A 20,494-nucleotide genomic window follows, 5' to 3' on the forward strand; every position below is an offset into this window, starting at 1 on the left:
CATTTACTCAACTCAACCAAGGAAACAACCATCTCCATTTAAGAATAATCTTTGCAAATAGGGTTTAGGAACAAACACCCATCTCCGATTTCGGTGATTATTGGTTTGATGGAAAGGTCTTTCGACGATCTTCCTTTGGATACCTTAATCTCATCAATCGGACTCTCCATCATCGATCTATGGACGCATCAAAATCGTCATTTTAATACCATCATGATTAATCTTATCTCTTCTCTTACAATTTATGAGAATTTTCAAATCATCACTAGGGTCATCTCACCAACATTGGGTCCACTTTCGCACATTTGGGCTCAACTTGAATGACCCACAATTGTCGCCGATTCGAGACCCGGATTCTCAGTCCTGAAACCATGGGTTAAAGGGGTAGAAATCCAGAGGATTTCGCAAGTTAAGTGATGACTCAGTACTTATTATATCTTTAAATCTTTTAAATTATTCTCATTTACCTTCAAACATTTTTTTTGGGTCATCATCAACTAGTCCTAGCAACTAGGGGCCCATAGGCCCCAAGGGGGAAGTGTGTTAAGGGTAGAGGTTTGAATCCATGATCATCATTGGACTTGTTGCCCCTACATAGGAAGCTCCCTAAAAATTGCTTTCATAATTGCAGTTTTAATAATATGTTTATAAAGGAAGGGGGGATCTCTTTTTTTTTGGTAAAAAAACAATTTATTCAACTTGTGCATTGGAAGTAGCCGAACATAGCTCTATCAACCACCCAGTAGAACTTGCTAGGCCAATCCATCCAACACAACATTGAGAGGGCGTAATTTTCTTTTTCAAATTTTATTTCTAGTTTATTTTACATAATAAATTTATTTAAATCGTTATATAAAATGCCATTATTATAATTTAATAATAACTTGTATAATAATTGGAAGGAGAACGAGGGAAGAAAAATCTTTTAGTGTGACAACTAGCTTCCTTAGAAATAAAAAGAAAAACAACTATCCAATTGAGTTGTTCTCAGCCAATTAAGGCATTAGATTTTAATTTTTTTAATTGATTGAATCCATATTATGACTATGAAGGTACTTGAGAACCCAATGAAAAGATAATAGCTGGTTTTGATACATGAATAATGGTTTTGGACAATAACTGGTAGGAGATTAAGAGGGGAGTATGGGTCCTTTATTTGGTGCATGACATATAGTTTAGCTTTTTGAACCAAAAGACGTACAATTTAGCTTATGCAAGTGTGTTAGCGTGGCTTCATTAGGTTTTGGGGCTTATTTGTGCCGGGGTAATTTTTTGTTGTTATTTTTGTTAGACTGTGGCCATGCAATATGTGGTGTTCAATATTTTTCACCTTCTTGGCCCAAAAAAAAAATATATTTCATGTAAGATATTTATAGTGAAAAGTTAGCAAATTTAATTTCATCTTGTGGCTGTAGTTTAGTGGTAAGAATTCTACAATTTTCTTACCATAAAATATCTGTATCTGTCCGTTAAGTCCAGGATGGCCCAGCTACGCCAGGGAAAATAATAGAAGAAGCATATGATTCCTTCATGCATGCTCCACTTGGCTCATGGGATATAACTCAGTTGGTAGAGCGCCACTCTTGCAATTGGATCGTTGCGATTACGGGTTGGAATTCTAATTGTCAAGCGGTAATGAGAGTATCTTGTACCTGAACCGGTGGCTCACTTTTTCTAAGTAATGGAGAAGAGGACCGAAACAAATGCCACTCAAAGACTCTATTGAGACAACCATTTTTTAAAAAAATGTTTAATACTTTACTCTAATCGGATGATTTTTTATTTCCAATTATCGGATTACCGGTTTTTGAATCCGATTACTGGTTTCCAAGTTGTTGGTACCCTTTGTAATTTTTTATTTTATAAATTAAATTAAATTAAAATTAGGAAATAAAATTTCCTCCACTGATTTCTCTCTTATATCAATCCTTAATAAATAAATTTTTATTCAAATTAAATATTATATAAAATAACTCATAAATATTATTATTTTAAATCCAACGTGATTTAATTCCTAATAAAATATTTTTGATTAAATTCTACCATTCTTTTTTATCAATTCATCAAATCTCTAATATTCTACTAAAAAAATTAAATTCTATCATATGATATCATACTATTCAAATATAGTTTGAGATAGGAATCTTGAGATTCTTTAAGATATGTTTTTTTCTTAAAAAATAATGGGAACACGCCCGAGGGACATGCATAGTCCAAATAAATGGACACGCGCCCCCGAAGACAATAAGATCAATTAAAGACAAATTATGATTTTAAGACCAAAATACCCAAAAACCCGAGCCGCGAAGCCAAGAAAGCAAACCGAGGAGAGATGAAAGAAACCACCTCCGAGGGAAACAAACCACAGCCATCCACAGGATCAAATCACGACGGAAGAACAAAACACAGAGGATACAGCAACGCCAAGGGCGGGACCCCCAACACCAACCGCCGAAACAAACGGGAAAGGAACGGACCCAACACGGCGAAACCAAGGAAAAGGCGAGAGAGAGGAAGAAGAAGATGGGCGAGGGAGAAAAAAACGGCAAGAAGGAGATGGAGAGATGCAGGAAAAAACGAAAAGCACCAGACCCACCCACCCGCCCACCACGCACACAAAACCACCCCGCCGGCCCGACCACCAGGGACCGACCAAGGAGAAGTGAAAGCCGCGACAGAGGCAAAACCCAAGCGGACCAGAAACAAAGGGAGAGAACCGGAGGGACAAAAGCCAAACGAAGCGCCCCAGGACGCGAAAGAGCGCAACAAAACCCGGAGAGAGAAAAGCGGGGAGGAGATCACGACAAAGGGGATTGGCTTAAAAAAATTTGTTTAATGATTTTATTAATACCTGGGGCGATGAGGTGCCATTTATTTGGCAAAATAACATAGATCAAACCTCAGGGGTCCAGATGAAAATTACCCAAAAATAATAAAATAGTGTATAATTTGATAAATTCTTAAAAGGTAATTATAAAATAAAAAAATAAAAACCCTCCTCTTTTTTTAAATCATTTCAAACAAAAACCAATTAAGTAGAGAAACTGGTTCTCCATAAATCTATCCAAAAGGTAATGTAAACGACCAAACAAATCATTCCAAGGAAACCCACTTAAGCAGAGAACTGATTTCACATAAATCTACCCAAAAAGAAACGACCAAACAAATCATTCCAAGGAAACCCACTTAAGCAGAGAACTGATTTCACATAAATCTACCCAAAATGAAGCTCATAAGCAGTACTTTGATCCTTGTGCCTTCTGCTGCAAAACCCAATGCAGCCATTAGGATTCCTGGAAAGCCCACAGCAATACAAAGCTGTAAAACCTTTCTCTCCATCTCTCCGAACCCACCTTTCCTCTTACTTTACTGAATCAGCTTCAGGTGCTTAATGATGTTCGTGAGCAAGGTTTAAAGTATCTTTATCGAGTATCGTATCGGTCAGGTGATTTTAAGAGATGTATCGTTCTGTATCAAATATTGTATCATTTTGACCAATGTATTTTAGTGTAATTCAATTGAGAAACGTATCGAAATGTATTGTATTCGATTAGGTCAAATATGGATACGTATCGGCTAGTATCATAGGGTATCGTGGGATACTTTAAACCTTGCTGGTGAGTGCGCGTTTCTTCAGGAATGATGAAAACTAAGACAATAAAAGTTTCAAAAACCACAAGGTGATGGCAAGACTGGAATTTCGATTCCATAAAACAAAAACAAAAAGGATAACTTATTAATTATGAGTCATTCATTCCTTTAAGAATTAATAATTATTGGATGGCTCACGATTTCAGAAAAAATATAAATAAACAAATAAAATTTGTTGGGACACGAAACTGGTCAGCAGGATGCACAAAATTCTAATTTTCTTTTTTGGTGAAAACAAAATTTTCAATTGTTTTTGAGTAGAACAAAATTTTAATTATAGGACCACATTTTAATTCAAGATGAGCATTTTGCATGGGCTGGACGTGTTTGTGCTAGTTTTAAAGTAAAATAAATATACACCCTTCCTAGTTTATAAAGTATAATATTCATAATTTAAAATTTTATATTATTATTTTTACATTTTTATGTCTACAACAAGCACACAGGGTCCTTTGAAAATTCAACTTAGTATCTTTGTTTCTTTATTTTTTTTCTTTCTCTTCTCACATGTGAAATAGTATTATTGATTCATATATTTATATCGTTAAATTTCGAAACCAACTCATGAATTCATAAATTTTTTCTTTATATATTCGTTCATCTTTTATTCCATATTTCTTTGCTCTTTTCTCCTCTTTCCTCATAAGCGGCTTTAGAAAAACTAGTTGAGTTTGGTTCCGTAATTCTTCTTTCCTATAAACCCTAGTTTAGCCCGCTAGTTCCGTGGACCCTAAGCTCTACAAACCCTCAATTCTACTATTTCTGCAAATTGTGTCTGACCCTCCTTTTTCGCTCACCCGACTTTTAAGTGAGTCTCTTATTGTTCCGGTATGGTTAGGACAATCGGTTTTGATTGTTAATTGTTGCCTTGTTTCAAATTTTAGTTGAGAATTGGTAAATTGTAGGTGTTCGCGTAATGAATGGTTTGGAGGGAGAACAAACCAAAAAATAGATTATTCGGTAAAAAAAGGGGGGGGGGAGAGTTTTTATTTTTTAATTACCTTTTAAGAATTTACCAAATTATACCATATTTCATTATTTTTTAAGAAAATAACATATCTTAAAGAATCTCAAGATTCCTATCTCAAACTATATTTGAATAGTATGATATGATATAATAGAATTTGATTTTTTTTTGTAGAATATTAGAGATTTGATGGATTGATAAAAAAAAATAGTGGAATTTAATCAAAAAGTTTTTTTATTAGGGATTAAATAACGTTGGAAAAATTACGGACATCGATCCAATAAGCAAAATATGCATTCTTACCATAATAAATATTTTACTTGAAATATAGCACCAATCTCATGGAGACCTTGGCTGTCAAGTAAAATATGGTAAGGGTATTATATTTCAAGTAAAATATTTATTATGAAAAGCTAGAAAATTTATTTTCATCTTGTGGCTGTAGTTTAGTGGTAAGAATATGCATTGTTGCCATGGAGACCTGGTGCTAGATTCCCAGCAAGCCACATAAGGGTATTTTTTTTGAATTCACCGGAAATTCGTTCTCTTATATCAAACCTTAATAAATAAAAACACTCCCCCTATTTTCTTACCGAATAATCATTTTTTAATATAATTTTTTATTTATAGAAACCAAAATTTCATATTTGAGATTTGATTATTTTTTATTTTTAAGAAATAAAGTCTTATGGATTTATATCATTCCTCCATTTGAGTTTCGCTTTATTTCTCTAATTAGAAAATACCATAATATTCTTAATAGATTATTTGCCTTAAAAAAATTCTCCTAATTTTATTAAATTTATTATATCTAAAAAATAAATAATAATAATAATAATTTAAAATTTTTGTAATATCCAAACTCATATTAGCTATTCTAGTTGAACGAAACTCACAGTGGTTAGTTTGTAAAATTAAAACCAATAATGATTAATTTATTCAAAAGTTCAATAATAATAATAGTATCCAATTTCAACGTACAAGCTAATGTACTTTAAAAAATTCAATTCAAAAGAAGAGAGATAATGATTACTTTCTTCAAAAATTTAATTATAAAAGTATCTGGCAGGAGCTAAAGTACTTTAAAAATGATCTGACACCGATCAGAATTCTAATACGATTGAAATTTGGAATGGATTTCTAAAAGAAAATTTTATTCTTCAAAAAAAAATCAGGTGAAGATACAGGGTGCCACTTATTTGTGCAGAAGACTTACTCTAAATTGTAAATATAGTTAGGATTTGAGCATGAGATTGCTTAAAGCAATTTAGTATCTAGATTAAAATGGAACCACACAGAGTTCTATTGGTAATTGGACTCTCCCATTAAAGCTCATTATACCGTTAGATCGTAACTAATCTGATGGTTCATATTAGAACATAAGTTGAGTATGACTCAAATACCTCAACAATATCATATTTGAATATGACTCACATATCTAACACCTATAAATATGGCTCATATGGTCGTACCATTATAATTCCAAAGCACAGAAAATAAGAAGCCTCTATTGTTTTCATTCATCCGCTGCTCTGTATTCTTTTGCTCGTCGTTTTACATTTCTTTCCACTTTGCCCTACTTCACAAATATAATTGAGGAGTTCCAAGGTTTCTTTTTTGGTTCTGGGCTTCTTCATCTTTATTAGCTTTTTCCTTTCCTTTATTTTGATTACGGAATTGGATCCCGATAATGTCAACGGAGAGGAAAAGGAAGCTTAGCTTGTTTGACGTGGCGGAGGAAACTTGCGTCTCTGCAAAGAAAACGGCTACTAGACCTTATTCTCAGAGGTACTATGAAATCCTGGAGAAGAGGAAGACGCTTCCTGTTTGGCAGCAAAAAGAAGAATTTTTCGAAACTTTAAAATCCAATCAGGTTCTGATATTGGTTGGAGAAACTGGTAGTGGGAAAACAACTCAGATTCCTCAGTTCGTTTTGGATGCAATTGAGTTGGAGACAACGGACAATCGTAAAAAGAAGATGATAGCCTGTACACAACCTCGTAGGGTGGCTGCGATGTCTGTGTCCGGTCCGAGTTGCTGAAGAGATGGATGTAACTATTGGAGAAGAAGTTGGTTACAGCATTCGTTTTGAAGATTGCAGTAGCTCTAGAACTGTTCTGAAGTATTTAACAGACGGTATGCTGTTGAGAGAAGCTATGACAGATCCGCTTCTTGAACGTTATAGAGTTATTATACTTGATGAGGCTCATGAAAGAACTTTAGCAACAGATGTTCTATTTGGGCTTCTGAAAGAAATCCTGAAAAATAGGTTTGATTTGAAACTGGTGGTTATGAGTGCAACCCTCGAGGCTGAGAAATTTCAGGATTACTTTTTTGGTGCACCTCTTATGAAAGTTCCTGGAAGACTTCATCCAGTTGAGATCTTCTACACACAGGAACCTGAGAGAGATTACCTTGAAGCAGCAATTCGAACGGTTGTGCAAATACACATGTGTGAGCCTCCTGGTGACATCCTTGTTTTCCTCACTAGAGAGGAAGAGATCGAAAATGCATGCCGGAAAATTACAAAAGAAATTGGAAATTTAGGTGATCAGGTGGGACCAGTGAAAGTGGTACCTCTGTACTCAACACTCCCTCCAACTATGCAGAAGAAGATTTTTGAGGCTGCTCCACCCCCCCTGAAGGAAGATGGCCCTCCTGGAAGGAAGATTGTTGTGTCAACCAACATTGCAGAGACTTCTTTGACTATTGATGGTATCGTTTATGTTATTGACCCTGGTTTTGCCAAGCAGAAGGTCGTGGGTTATGAAGAACCCACCGAATAGAACAATCAGCAAATAAGAGAAAAGAAGAACACGATAATAACAACTAAGAAAAAATAAAGACACAATAATATATGGGCAAGAGAGAAAACTCCACTATAAATAAAGAAATATCCAAGAGAGAAGATATTTGGGATGATTAAAGAAGAAGGAAGAGGCATTCTTTTATAGCCTCTTCCTCTCCACATATTCCCACATCAGTCAATGTGGGACTAATATTACAACAATCTCCCACTTGGAGATTAGATTGAGAACCAATCAATCTCCACACCAGTCTCTATCTTGCCACCACCATGCTGTCTATGTCTCTGTCAAGCCATACAAGGATCTGCACCAAATGAACTTGCCAGTATTGATTGCTTTTGTCAATGCATCTGCTAGGTTCTCTTTCGTGTGGATTTTCTGCATATCCACCCTTCCGTCTTCCACCACTTCACGAACAAAATGATATTGTACTTCTATGTGTTTTGTCCTGGAATGAAAAGCTGGATTCCTTGCAATGTGCAAGGCACTCTGACTGTCACAATACAAGAGAATCTTCTCGTGTTTGTGCCCAAGTTCTTCCATGAATCTTCTTATCCAGATTGCTTCTTTACAAGCTTGTGTAGCTGCCATATACTCAAGCTTCTGTTGTAGACAGTGCTACAACTGTCGTAGTTTAGATACCCAACTCACAGCTCCTTCGCAATTGTAAACACATAGCTAGTAGTGGATTTCCTTTTATCAAGATCCCCGCAAAATCGGAATCAACATATCCTCCTCGACAAGAAATTCGGATCCTCCATAACATAGCAGCATCCAAGGTTCCTTTAATGTATCTTAGGATCCTCTTCACTATAATCCAATGCTCTTGTCCTGGATTCGCCATATGCCGACTAATCACTCCCACTGCATGTGCAATGTCCGGTCTTGTACATATCATAGCGAACATCGGACTTCCCACTGCTGATGCATACGGTACTCGAGACATCTCCATCCTCTCTGCTTCATTGCTAGGACACATACTTGAGGATAACTTGAAATTAACAGGAAGAGGAGTAGAAATTGGCTTACAGTCTTGCATATTGAAGCGGCGCAAGACTTTCCTTAAGTAACTCTTCTGAGATAGCCAAATCTTCCTGTTATTTCTGTCTCGGTGAATTTGCATCCCTAGAATCTTGTTTGCGGGTCCTAGATCCTTCATTTCAAATTCCCTAGCCAACTGAGCCTTTAATTCTACGATCCGATCTTTGTTGGGGCCTGACACCAACATATCATCGACATACAACAGTAAAATGATGAAATCATCATTACCAAACCTCTTGTAATACGCACAAGGGTCTGAAGCAAGTCTGTTGTATCCAAGGCTCAATATGAAGGAATCAAATCTCTTATACCAACATCTTGGCGCCTGTTTTAAGCCGTATAGAGATTTGTTCAACCTGCAAACAAAGTTCCCCTTTTCTGGTTCTTCAAAACCTTCTGGTTGGAGCATATAGATTTCTTCTTCAAGATACCACTGTCGGGTTATGAAGAACCCACCGAATAGAACAATCAGCAAATAAGAGAAAAGAAGAACACGATAATAACAACTAAGAAAAAATAAAGACACAATAATATATGGGCAAGAGAGAAAACTCCACTATAAATAAAGAAATATCCAAGAGAGAAGATATTTGGGATGATTAAAGAAGAAGGAAGAGGCATTCTTTTATAGCCTCTTCCTCTCCACATATTCCCACATCAGTCAATGTGGGACTAATATTACAACAGAAGCTCTATAATCCACAAGTGCGAGTGGAGTCTTTGCTGGTCTCCCCAATATCAAAGGCAAGTGCACACCAGAGATCGGGTCGTGCTGGAAGAACGCAACCTGGAAAATGCTTCAGACTTTACACTGAGAAAAGTTTCCACAATGATCTTCAGCCACAGACTTACCCTGAGATAGTGCGATCAAATCTGGCTTACACAGTTCTGACATTGAAGAAGCTTGGGATTGATGATCTTGTGCATTTTGATTTTATGGACCCTCCTGCTCCAGAGACATTGGGGCGAGCACTGGAAGTCTTGAATTACTTGGGTGCAATTGACGATGACGGAAACTTGACTAAGCTGGGGGAAATCATGAGTGAATTTCCTTTGGATCCTCAAATGTCGAAGATGCTCGTTGTCAGTCCTGAATTTGACTGTTCTAATGAAATCCTTTCTGTTTCAGCCATGCTGTCAGTACCCAATTGCTTTGTCCGGCCTAGGGAGGCTCAGAAATCTGCAGATGAAGCGAAAGCTCGGTTCAGGCACATCCATGGAGACCACCTCACACTTCTAAATGTCTATCATGCTTACAAGCAAAATAATGAAGACCCTCAGTGGTGTTATGAAAACTTCATCAATCACAGGACCATGAAGGCTGCTGACAATGTTAGGCAACAGTTGGTTCGAATTATGGCAAGGTTCAACCTCAAGTTATGCAGCACACACTTCAACAGTCGAGACTACTACATAAACATAAGGAAAGCTATGCTGGCCGGATATTTTATGCAGGTTGCGCACCTTGAGCGTACTGGTCACTACCTAACACTGAAAGACAATCAGGTGGTTCGTCTTCATCCTTCTAACTGCCTGGATCACAAACCGGAGTGGGTTATCTACAATGAATATATGTTGACGAGTCAGAATTTCATTCGCACTGTCACTGATGTTCGTGTAGAGTGGCTGGCGGACATATCACCCCGCTATTATGACCTTGACAACTTCCCACGGTGCGAGGCCAAGCGTGTTCTTGAAAGGCTTTACAAGAAGCGAGAAAGGGCCGGAAAAGGAGGAGAATAAGAAAAAGAAATAAGGTTCTAATGTATTTTTTTCTTTTTTTTTTGGTAATCTTAAGGTTCTAATGTACTTGATAGGTGTATTTTTTTTGTTGCTTGTATTTTTTCATATAATCTTGTAAATTTAATTACCTTTTGAAATAATATATTCTCCCAAGTTTTGTTGTATCTCTGTAATTTTATTTTATTTTATTTTTAGAGTTTTTTACATGTCACTTGTGAAAGAAGATGAAAAAAAACTTATTCCCAATCTTCATATCTCCAAAGGGAACCAACGTATCCAAAATTCATCCTCTATGCTCCTCTAAAGCTCTATAAAATACAATTTATTCAACTTGTGTATTGGAAGTAGCCGAACATAGCTCTATCAACCACCCTGTAGAACTTGTTAGGCCAATCCATCCAACACAACATTGAGAGGGCATAATTTTCTTTTTCAAATTTTCTTTCTAGTTTATTTACATAATAAATTTATTTAAATCATTATATAATATGCCATTATTATAATTGAATAATAGCTTGTATAATAATTGGAAGAAGAACGAGGGAAGAAAAATCTTTATTGTGACAACTAGCTTCCTTAGAAATAAAAAGAAAAACAACCATCCAATTGAGTTGTTCTCAGCTCAATTAAGGCCCTTAGAAATAAAAAGAAAAACAACCATCCAATTGAGTTGTTCTCAGCTCAATTAAGGCATAAGATTTTAATTTTTCTAATCGATATTGAATCTATATTATGACTATAAAGGTACTCGAGAACCCAATGAAAAGATAATAACTCGCTTTGATACATGAATAATAATTTTGGACAATAACTGGTAGGAAATCAAGAGGGGAGTATGGGTCCTTTATTTGGTGCATGACATATAGTTTACCTTTTTGAACCAAAAGTGTGTTAGTGTGGCTTCTTTGTGCCGGGGTAATTTTTTGTCATTATTTTTGTTAGACTGTGGCCATGTAATATGTCGTGTTAAATATTTTTCACCTTCTTGGTCCAAAAAAATATATATTTCAGTTGAGACAAGGGTGTTATATTTCAAATAAAATATTTATTATAAAAATTTAGCAAACTTATTTTCATCCTGTGGCTGTAGTTTAGTGGTAAGAATTCCACGTTGTGGCCGTGGAGACCTGGGCTCGAATCCCAGCAGCCACATTACATATTTTTTGAATTCACCGGAAATTCGTTCTCTTATATCAATCCTTAATAAATAAAATTTTATTCAAATTAGATATTATACTTAATTTATAACAGAGCAGCAGAAATTCGGTTTCATCAGGATATCCATTGTTGATTTTTGAAATTTTAAAAATTCCTATATTTTTTCCTTATTTCTCTCACTTTACTTTACGTATCAAATACCACTATACATGAATTCAAATATAGTTTGAGATAGAAATTTTAAAATTCTTTAAGATATGTTATTTTCTTAAAAAAATAATGAAATATAGTATAATTTGGTTAAATTCTTAAAAGGTAATTAAAAAATTAAAATTCCCCCCTTTTTTACCGAATAATCATTTTATTAATATAATTTTTTATTTATAGAAACCAAAATTCCGTATTTGAGATTCGATAATTTTTTATTTTTAAGAAATAAGGTCTTACGGATTTATCTCATTCCTCGATTTGAGTTTTGCTTTTTTTCTTTAATTAGAAAATATCAAAATACTCTTGATAGAGTATTTGCCTTAAAAAATTCTCCTAATTTTATTAAATTCATTATATCTCAAAAATAAATAATAATAATAATTTAAAATATTTTCTTAATTTCTCTCGATTTTCATATCCATTTTTTTTCCTATTAGATCTATTCATCTTCCTAAAACTTTCTTACTGTTGACTAAATAATTTCATTTCATTTTATGTATTCTTTGTATTTTTTTAAATAATATAGAATATGAGTTGAGATACGAATCTTGATATTTTGAAAAATATATGTTTTTTTTAATAAAATAATGAAATACCATACAACTAGGTAAAATGAAATAACAACTTTGTTGTTATTTAGGTTAAGCAATACCATTAAAAATAAAATATATGATGTTATATTTGAAATTCATAGATAAATTACTATTTAGTATAGTTATATTCTTATCTATTTTTTTTAAATTTATACTTCAATATTTTTCTTTCATTTTTTTCTCATATATAAGTATAAATTTTTACTATATATATAAATAAAATCCTCTCATCAAATTAACTTTATACCACAACAATTTCAATATAACTTTACTCCACAATTGCAAATTTGTAACTTTATTCAACTAATTTATGTAATAAAACTCAAAATTATAGTTAAACTTCAAAGTTATAATTCATAATAAAAATAATAGGTTATAAGCACCTAACATATATATTGAATTACGTTACATTTTGTAATTGAAGAATTTGGAAAATCTTTCAAATAATTAAAAATAAATAGTATAATTTAATTCATATTGTTATGACATTATAAATAAAAATTTACCTGAGATTTTTTTTCTTATAGGTTAGTAGTCTTTCAATTTCCTCCAGTATGTCAATCATATTTTTCAAAAAAAGATAAATTAAAAATCATTGTGTTGATAACTAAGAACATAGAATAACTAAATACAATAGCCGCAAACATTTTGATTATTAATGTGATTTTTGTATGATTATTTATTATCATCAATCATGCATAATCTATTTCTTAAAAAAATAAATAAATAAATTAAGAGACACCTCAAAACATTTTGCAAAAACGATGGACACCCCAAAAAGATATCAATTTGACAAAGACAACCAAAGAAGTCTCTTAAATTTTTACAATGATACACTTCCGTTAGTGAATTTCATTAAGTCATCCTTAGATAAATCTCATAATTCATACATTACTATTAACCTCTTGTTACTTTACAATCTTGCCCCCAAAAATATTGAATCCTTAATTTCATCTTGTTGATTTATCTTTAATTCTTCATTTTATATTATAAGATCTAAAACAATACAACTAAGGTATATTTGTCATTTATTTTAACTAATCAATGTTTCTAATGAAAAAAAAAAAATGAAATCATTGCCAATTTGGCATAGTTTTGGAGTATTATACTTTTTGCCAATTATCTTGGAGTGTTCCTATAATTTTTTTTCTAATAAATATCATGCATAATGTATGAACAAAGTAGTTCAAAATTACTAAGAAACAACAAAAAAGAAATGATATACTCTTAAAAAATCTCACGTGGTTAGCACTTATAATAAACATCAAAATTTTAAATATTTTATTGTGTTCATTTAATTCACTACTTCACATTATACAGTTCAAAATATTATTTGCCTTCATAATACATCCAACAACCTTATAACTAATGTCACATATTAGTATTTAATTTAATTGGTTTATTTGGTTGAGAGCTGATCCAATTTAGTTTTGACAATTTTATTGAATGTTTGAACTCTGTAGGTAGAGTATTATGAGATCTATTATAAATTCTATATACAAAATTGAAAACTAATTGATATATATCATGCTATTATATATAAGCATGTACTCCGGTTTCATCGTAAATCTTTCACTTGACTATTGTATCATTTGTTTTTGTTTAAATGTCATATATTTTATACAATTTTTTCTGTCATTTTATTTTATTTTTCACAAATTCTTGATATGCTTTATTTTTTTCTTTCTTTAAATGCATAAAATCAAATCAAGAAATAAATATCAAGGTCTCAATCACTCTCCCTCACGACTCTTAAGCACATTTTTTGAGTTCTCCGCTGTAGTTGGGTCGAAGCATCCTTTTTAGACAATCACCATGGCTGGGGTTAAGATCACTACTCTCTCACTCCACCATTGGTATGAGTATTGGCATGTGTTAAGGTAATACCTAGCCTAATGCAAGTCATCTCCTGAGTCAAATCAACTTAGGGTCGGATATTTTCATTCATTGCCTCTCGCAATCCGTTCATGTATCTTTCTCCCTAGAGTCATTATATCTTATGGCTCTAACCAATTTGGACTATAGACTCTTAACCTTGTTGGTCACCACATATAATAAATGGGAAGCTCTCATGTTCTCTCACAAGTTGTCAACCAGTCTTGAGCGCTCATGAGCCTAGGCTTATTATAATGAGACACTACCAATGAATGACCCCCACAATGTGATTGTGTCTTTTCACGGGTTGGATATCAGTCTTGAACACCCACAATCCCCATTTGCTGCCATGGGTCACTGGGCCTCAATACCTACGCCGATAAAATGTGATATGATGGAGTTTCTAACCAAACACTTTTAGACATTCCTAGGTATGACATCCAGTAATCATGGTGAAAAATGGTAAATCAAGGCATTATGCTGTCACTATACCTTTTGGTAGCCTGGTTTGGTCTCCTGGGCTGCCAAACCAATTGACCAAGGCTACTGTATACGGATAGTAAAACCTAAAATCGATTAAAACTCGTTGTTTGAGCTCCAAATCACTTTGAAATTAATTAGGAAACTCTGAAATAATTGTAGAACACTCTCTAGCAGCCACATGCATATTTTTTTAATCCACCAAAAAATTAATTTTGAAAATCATCTTATGTCTCAAAGAGCATAGTTGTCTAACAATGTTAAGTGAGAGTAGAACTGTAAATGGATAGCCGAAATCCGCCTCCGTATTCGTTTAAGGGTGTTCGTATCCGAAAATTTTCTTACCGAAAAATATTTGTATCCGTCCGTTAAGCAATCGGATTTTGATTCGGATAATTGCTTATCGGATCGATAAGCAATTCAACATTTTTTTCTTTGAAAATGGATGATAATTGGATTCGGAAACCGGTAATCGGATAATTGGAAATAAAAAATATCTGATTAGAGTAAAGTATTAAACATTTAAAAAAAAAAGGCTGATAAAAGGATTTGGATTTCGGTATTCAATAACAGGAAATTGTAAATAAATAAAAAATGACAACTACTAATCAATAACGGATAGTTTATCGGATCGTATTATTATCGGATATCCGATAAAGTTCCGAATTCGAATTTGGATGCCTTCTCAATGTACCAATGTACAAGATTCCTGTGGCAATATTACAAAGTAGAACATTAGAAGAATGAATTCTTTTTATACTAAAATTATACCATACAATATATCAAATCATGTTGTTTTTTCCAATTTTATACCGAAACAATATCGTATGGTACGATTTCAATATGAGCATTTGAAATTCGGTACCATACCAAATTGACACCTTTTTAAATTACCCAAGTCCTACTGGACTACACACTTTTTCAACTTAACCTACCACTTAAAACTGTTAGACATCTATTGCGCATTTTCGATTTTATACTGAAACAATAATTTTATACCGCTTTATCAACCTAACCTCCCACTTAAAATTGTTAGATATCTATTGCGTTTTTTCAATATTATACCGAAATAGTATTCAATATAAGGATTTGAAATTCGGTACCACCCAAGTCCTACTGGACTACACACTTTATCAACTTAACCTCCCACTCAGACCTGTGAACGGATCGGATTCGGCTCGGATACACCAGTATTTGAATCCGATTAGCAAAACCGTTATCCGAATCTAAATCCAAATCCAAGAAAAATTTAGAGCTTGCTCTCAAGAAAACTCTGAATATATACATGAATCTCTTTAATGGTTACCATAATTTGAGGGTTCAAAAGCATGCCTCGCTTATTCAGAATTTCAGATAATAATCATCCATAGAGTGGTATGTAGCTTGAGTACTTCTAGATGAGGCAGCATTATTCCCAACTCATCCAATAGGAGATTGGCCTTAGAGATACAAGTACTAGAAACAATGATCTATTTAGTCTCCCCTTTCGCTTTTCCTTCTTGTTCCCCCAAATCAGGATTAGTTTTGGCTGGATCAAAAGGCAAGAAGATCCAGGTATGACCTAGAAACAAATAATAACATACTTCATTAAACGATGAACGAAATCCCTATGGCTGTGTTTGTTTGCTGGATTAAAGGTGGGGTGGAAAAATTCTTGAAAAAAGTGTAGATTTCTTATTTTTTCTTTAAATCCCAAAATGGTAGATTGTTTGGTTGCTTGGGGTGGGAAAGTGGGAGACAAGTTTCCTTGAATCAAGGAAACTTGTCTGTGATGGTGGCAGCCCAACTTTCCCACCCCATGCTATTTTAAAACCCCACATATTTGGTGGGACTTCGTGGGAAAGTTGGGAAAAGTAAAAAGTGGAACCCACTCCTATCACTTTTCCATAAAACCCTTTCCTTTCCTTTCCTTCTCCCTCACCCCACTACACATGGGACCCACATGTTTTTTTTTCCCACCCCACCTTTGCAAACAAACGTAGCCATAATGAATCATGGTCTTTTGTTGTGCCTTTCCTCCGCTCCACTCTAAAATCAACAATATGGAACATAATAGATTTTTTTTTATTATATATATATATATTATTTTTTTGATAACTAAATGTAAGAGAAGAGAAGTCAATTAACATCATAACTACCTATTTTGTAAACTGTGTTTTGAGGAAAATGAAATTTTGAATTTTTATTTAACATTTTAAGAAGAGGACAGAAAAAAAAAACACAAACAAACAAACAAACAAACAAACTAAGTAGAGAGCGATGATGAAGGAGGAGATGATTAGGAAGATGGAGAAGAAGAAGAAGAGTCTAAAATCTCTTTTCTTTGTGAACTTGAAGTGAAGGAGTCTACTTGAACTCTCGAACTCTTGAACTCAAAGAGACGACGAATGGAAGAAGTCTAAAATGACAGAGGTCTAAAACGAAGGGATCTAGGGACTTAAGGTTGTAAGAGTTTAAAATAAAATTACAAAAATAACCTTCAAATATGATACAGTAAACGATATTTGATATATAGTAAATCGGTATGGTATTCGATATATATCGAACGGTACAATGTTTTAAACTGAAACAGTACCGTACCGAATTCCAAAAAATGGTTTTAGTAAATACTGTACCAAATTTGAAACGGTGTAGTTTTAAATGGCACGGTTCGGTATGGTTAAACGATTTTAGTACACAAATAACAGCCTTAGGTAATTATTTGCTTTGAATAACTATTTTTTGAAGCATTTATTGTGAGTAATAAACTTTCACATGCACATGTATAAGTAGCCATATATGAGGGTACAGAAAAATATTAGATAGAGAAGGAGAATAATAAATCTCACATATATGGCATGGGTTGGGCAATATATATATATGGTTATGGTAATTGATTTCTAAAAGAAAAAACATGGTAATTAATTAGTTTTAGAATTATGTACAAAATTACTAATAAGTCTTTTTTTTTCTTAGTAATTTAGAACTACTTTATTCATACATTATACATGAATTTTTATTTTTTATTTTTTGAAAAAGTTTCAGAGACACATCTCAAGATAATTGGTGAAAAGTATAAATAACCAAAAATTATACCAAATTGGCAATTAACCCTTTTTTCATTAGAAATGTTGATTAGTCAAAGAAAATAATGAATATACCCTTAGTGATATAATTGTGTATCTTATTAAAATAAGATGACAAATTAAGAAGAAAAAAAAAGAAAAATATAAGAATTATGAAATCATCCATGACTTACCAAAATTTGCTAATAGAAGTGAATCATTGTGAAAATTTAAAAGATATTTTGGAGTGTCATTGTTGTCAAGTTGATACATTTTTTGGGTTTTTGCTAATTGTCAGGGCCGGACAGAACAGAGATTTCAAATTCTGATTCGAGAATAACCCGTGGTGTAAAAACAGATCAGAAATCTACGATTCACAGGAAAAGGGAACGAGATTATGGGTAAGGGTGAAACCGAGATTTCAAAAAGCTATACAATGTACATTCCAAAAATCATGTCGATCAAATAAATTTTTAGGATGAATTCACAGATTTCATTCCACAACCAAACACTTAATTTTATAAATTATAACTCCATAGATTTGAAGTCTATAGATTTGAAATCTCTAGATATTTGAAATCTCCAGACTCATGTAACCAAACAGGCCCTTAAGGTGTCTTTGAAATTTTTCATTTTTTTTGGGAAAAAATCGTCTGCTGTGCACATCTCTCTGCTGTGCACAGCATTGCAGCGCTACATTGCAACACGTGTAAAATACCAGTTTAATAGTTGAACTAAAAATTGATAATTTATAAGTGTAAAACCCTTGAGAAAAACCCATTTAACCCATACCCGCCCCATATGAAAAAACCCTAATGATTACGCAAAACCTGCAATTTGTCGAGTTTCCTCTTCGCATTCCCACCACCTTCTGCGTTATGAGTTCTTGATTTTCAAGTTTCACTCCCAACCGATAAGTTTTCAAAGAAGAACACAATCACTTTCTTCTTCAGCAACAGTTGGAGGAACCCTAAACTCTGGGCTTTCTTGCTCTTTCTCTTGGCTTTGCTCGGAATGTTGATGCTGGATTTCAACCTCGATAAGTTACTTCCTCTTTAGCCGAAACCGTGTTTATTGGGTCTTCAACCTCCGACTACCACCGAGAAGGAAAACTCTGTTCTGCCATTTTCTTTTGAAGCTAGAGATGGTGAAGAAGCTTAGGTAGGTGAAGAAGCGGATTTTGGAAGCAACCGGGCGGGTTAGGTTATCGTCCTTGCTTGCATTTTACTGCAAGGATCGTACCAAATATCTGATGATTGTGGTTTCTAGAGGGATTAACCAGCAGAGGAACCAGATCGTTGATGCATTTGTCATTGCCAGGATTCTTAGAGCTGCTTTGGTCATTCCAATCTTGCAAGTGAACGTTATTTGGGGAGATGAAAGGTATAAAATGGAAAAGAAAAAAAAATTGAACTTTGAATCTAGTTTTTCGGTTTAAAATATTAGATGATTTCATCTTTTTCCCACTCAAACTGGATAGTTGAACTGATTTTTATCTCAAAATTGTCTATGGTTGCGAATTTTGCGAATTTTCTGATATTTTCGATCTGGATCACTTCAGGAGAGTTCTTGCAAACGATGTACGAATTGTTTCATGCCATCGACTCATCTGATGTCAGGCCGGTAGAGGAGAAGCAAACCCCTCTTCATGTCTCCCCCGTCGAATTCGCCGACGCTACCTCAAGCAAGAATGGAGAAAGGAAGAAGACGATTTCAGAGATGGGATTTTAAGAATTTTTAATCATTCGGGTTTTTTCATATGGGACGGGTATGGGTTAAATGGGTTTTTCTCAGGGGTTTTACATTTAAAAATTATCAATTTTTATCTCAACCATTAAACTGGTATTTTACACGTGTCGCAATGTAGCGCCGCACTGCTGTGCACAGCAGAGAGATGTGCACTAGCAGACAATTTTTTCCATTTTTTTTAGAAATACATTATGCATGATTGAGGATAATAAGCAATCAGACAAAATTCACATAGATAATTGAAATGCTTGTGGCTATTGTTTTGGTTATTGTATGTATTTAGTTATAGTTTAAAACAATGATTTTCAATTTTTTTTTTTTTTGTGAAGAATAAGTTTGATATATTAGAGACAATTGAAAAAAAAATACTATCCATAAAAATGAAAATCTCAGGTAAAATTTTATTTATAATTTCATAAAATATGAATTAAATTGGACTAATTATTTTTAATGAGTTGAATAATTATTCTAATTCTTTAATTACAAAATTTAATATATTTCAGTATAAATATTAGGTGCTTCTTAACATCCTCTTTTTATTATATATGGACTATAATTTTAAAGTACAATTATTTTAGAATTCGTTGAATAATGTTAAAGTTTTGCAATCGTGGAGTAAATATGTATTGGAGATGTTGTGGTATTATGTAAATTTGATAAGAGGACTTTTTAATGTTTATTGATATTCTAATGATTAAAAGTTTAGATATTTATTTTTTATCTTTCATAGTATTGTGCAAATAATTTATCTAATCTCATATAATTGAAAGAAAGGGAGAGAGTAACTAATTAGTTAAATTAAACACAATTATAAAAAAGAAAAAGATTAGGTATTACAAAAATTAATTAACATAGAAGAAAGAAACCGATTATCAAGTAATTATGTATTATTGAATATGGCGTTGCAAGTTGCAACTAATATTAATTATTACTATATTGTGAAGTAAATTATAGTTTTGGGTATCATTTGTTATTCTTTGCAAATCCAATGAATGAGGACATTTACAAAAAAAAAAAAAAAAAAAAAAAAAAAAAAAAAAAAAAAAAAGAAAGAAAAATGAAAGATTAATGCCTTAAGAAATGTGGCCATTTCTTTTGAGTTCAAGCTTTTTATAAATAACAGTATGATGAGAGATTTACCCTACCATTTGTTTATTAAGGTTAGTTCACTTCTAG

The 20,494-nt window shown here is 33.3% G+C and overlaps 1 non-coding gene and 1 pseudogene across 1 annotated transcript; both read left to right on the top strand.

Moving 5' to 3' along the window:
- The first annotated feature begins 6,308 nt into the window (after positions 1–6,308).
- Positions 6,309–10,222, top strand: LOC149000035 (putative pre-mRNA-splicing factor ATP-dependent RNA helicase DEAH2; annotated as a pseudogene).
- Positions 10,223–11,289: 1,067 nt separating this feature from the next.
- On the top strand, positions 11,290–11,361 carry TRNAH-GUG (transfer RNA histidin (anticodon GUG)). Its single transcript has one exon. It is a non-coding gene; the product is annotated as a tRNA-His (tRNA).
- The last annotated feature ends 9,133 nt before the right edge of the window (positions 11,362–20,494 follow it).

Source organism: Hakea prostrata, chromosome 11, assembly GCF_041222555.1.
Source record: "Hakea prostrata isolate BN-2017 chromosome 11, UWA_Hpros_2, whole genome shotgun sequence".
In the NCBI taxonomy this organism is placed as follows: domain Eukaryota; kingdom Viridiplantae; phylum Streptophyta; class Magnoliopsida; order Proteales; family Proteaceae; genus Hakea; species Hakea prostrata.